Consider the following 3344-nt stretch of genomic DNA (forward strand, 5'->3'; position numbering starts at 1 on the left):
TATATGAAAGGTTCCAGGAGATCAAACATGTTTCGAGGATCTGCATCCACTGCATCAGTGTTAATATTAGAAATATTTAGTATTAATAAATAAAATATAAATATATAATTCTCTAAAAATTGTACATAAAATGCTCTGTCACATCAGCTGTTACTTCTCTACCAGTGCTCTGCACCAGGACAATCTGCCTCCATGATATAAAATGTACTATGAGATGTTATGATGTTCCGCCAGCGCTCTGCTTGATGCGCACAAGGAAAGTTTAGAAAATTCTGGAACGATCCAAGTTTTGAGAAGAGTAATAAACATCTCAGCAGTCTCCAGCAGCTTGGACACAACTGCACAATGCAGATAGGACCGCATTTCACGCTGTTATCAAAGCGAGATGGGAGAATCAAGTTCTAATGAGGTTATACAGATGTCACTTTGCCTGTATAATCCTGTCTTCATTTATTGAAGCGTTATAATTGGCCAGCAGGGGTGGACGTAGATCGCGGACCATGAATAGGAACCCTATGGGCCCCCCTTTGACGTTTATCATTGTTGTTTCGCGTATGCACTTGCTATCATGCCAGGTTGCCACTTGGCCAGAGTTTGTCTCGGTCGGGGAGCGTGCAATATGGCGTGCCTGTACGTGCCACTGCCCATGTCTCCTACCATGTGTCATTGGCATCAAACATTCGACTGGCATCTAGTGATGAGCAAATCTCCGAAAATACAATTTGGAAAGGTTATGTTTAATTCTGCAGATATTCGCAATCAGCCTGCTAAGTGTTATTAGCGCAGTCTTTCTCAGCCAGTTTGATAGAGGGACTGTGATGTGAAGGGGGCAATGAAGACTGGTGTGAAGGGGGCTCCTAATGTAAACGGGAAACTCTTATGTGACAGAGGGGGGACTCTGATATGAAAGTGGGGCTTCTAATGTGAAAATGGGGTTCCTGATGTGAAGGGGGGCTACTGCTGCAAAGGGTAATGTGAAGCGTTGATCTTGATTTAAAGGGGCCACTTCAATGTGAAGGGGGAAACCCAATGTTTTTGCATGGGGTCTCCCTTAAAATTGATGACATTTTAGACTGGGGTGACTTGAGATTTTGCATACTTTCAAAGGGTGCCGTGACTAAAAAAGGTAGAGAACTCTGTTGCTAATTGACCTAATAAAGAAGGTCCTTTCATCTTTATTAGAGCGGGATCCATATTTCTTACTATGGGCAATTATGTCACAGGGGACAGGGAGTCTCAACCCACAACCCTCTGAGCTTCTAATACTCAGTAAAAGAAGAATCCCCAAAGTATCCCAACGGACACTTTAAGGGCTTGTTCACACCAAGCGCGGAGCAGATCCGGACCAGAGCAGGTGCAGACCGGATCAAAACTGCGTCCAATGTATTCCTATGGTATTTTGACCTCCAGTTCACATCGCAGCGTGCGGATCCAGACCAGATCCAGACCGGATGAAAAAAATGCGGCAAGCCCTATTTTACCTGCTCTGGATCTGGTCTGGAACGCATCAAAAACGCATCAAAAACGCAACGCAATGCAATTCAATGGGAAAAAAATAACCATAAAGAAAAAAAACCTCTATGGTCATCTGTCATGAGTGATAGAGAATGAGAGAGAATTAAGCGATAGAGAATGAGTGATAGAGAGAGATTGCTAGATAAGTAGAGAGAAAGATATAGAGAAAGAGAGAGTGTGATATAGAGAGAGATTGCTAGAGAAATTGATTGCTAGAGAAATAGAGATAGAGTTATAGAGAAAGAGAGAGAGAGAGAGTGATAGAGAGAGAGAGATTGCTAGAGAAATAGAGAGAGAGTGATAGAGAGATTGCTAGAGAAATAGAGAGAGAGAGTTATAGAGAGAGAGAGAGAGAGAGAGAGAGAGAGAGATTGCTAGAGAAATAGAGATAGAGTTATAGAGAGAGAGAGTGATAGAGAGAGAGATTGCTAGAGAAATAGAGAGAGAGTGATAGAGAGAGAGAGTGTGAGAGAGAGAGAGTGTGAGATAGATTCCATCACAAGGGACACATCACATGCAAACATTCCTACCTAGATATCGACATGCGGGTGTATGAAAAAAACTTGTCTGGGTGTGCATGAAGGTCTGGATATAGAGTCCCAAACTGGCCCTTTGGATCTCTTTCTCTCATCAATGGATGCACCCAAAAGCGACGTCTCCTTACAGCACTTTGGCGTAGCAGTATAATAACCATCACCAGGAGCATGCCTGCATCCCATGGATCCATGTTGCAACAATTTAACATGTGAAACAAGGTCAGAGGAAGCAGGAAATAATCGGAACAGCTAATGAAAGGTCAGAGGTAAAAGGAAATGACCTCATAACCTTGTTAGCTTCCTGGGGAAAAAAAAAAAACGCATCAAAAACGCGTCAAAAACGCATCGTGCGCGTGCAGAAACCTGACCGGATCTGGTCTGCATTTGGTGTGAACAAGGCCTAAAGGAGAACTATGGGGTCAGAGCTTTTCCCCATAGTTCTCAGAGTAACGGGAGCACACAAACTAGCGTCCTCCCGTCACCCTAAGCTCAGTATATAGGGAGCTACAGCTCGCGGTATACTGAGACACCGCAGCTGAAACGGATCCCGACAATTATGTCTGGATCCGCCCAGCTGCGTGAGTGACAGCTGGCTCTGCCTATCTAGAGGCAGAGCCAGAGCCAGCTGTACCCGCCCCCTCTCCCGTCCGTTCCGCCAGTCAGCGCTGGCGGATCGGAGCGGGGAGGGGGGAATACAGCCCCTCCCCTGTCACGGCAGAGAGCTGTGACAGGATCGAGAGGTGAGCGAACGCCGGTATGTGTTCGCTCACTTCCCGATCTACTAAGCCGACCTGTGACAGTCTCATTGTCACAGGTCGGCTAGAACTATGAGGTGAGTGAAAAGCACTCACCTCATAGTTCTCCTTTAACAACGGACACTTTAACAACGGACACTTGAGTAGACTGATTTGCCTGCCTGAGCAAGTGTCCATTAGTTGGCCTTATATTGGATGGGCAAGCTGACCGGCTCTTCAATATTTACCACCATGATGTCCTTGTGGTTTTATATTTGGTTTGTCCTTGGAACATGCAAGGTAGTGTGGTCCTCCTTTGGGCTCATCAATACTGACATCAGGCGTCAATGGGTGTCCCCCGGTCTGGAGACCAGGTGACACCCGGCCTCGTGACACCCCTGCCTGTACGTCATTGGTCACTAAGGGGTTAAGGCCTAAGCATTTTTATTATTTTTAGCCAATTAAAAGCAAGTTACTAGACCAAAAAAAAAAAAGTGCTTTGAGAGAGTTTTTGCACGTTTTTCAGGTGTTCCCTTTGAAATCTATTGGGGCCAAATAG

This window comes from Nanorana parkeri, unplaced genomic scaffold, assembly GCF_000935625.1.
Source record: "Nanorana parkeri isolate BGI_ZX_2015 unplaced genomic scaffold, ASM93562v1 scaffold928, whole genome shotgun sequence".
In the NCBI taxonomy this organism is placed as follows: Eukaryota; Metazoa; Chordata; class Amphibia; order Anura; family Dicroglossidae; genus Nanorana; species Nanorana parkeri.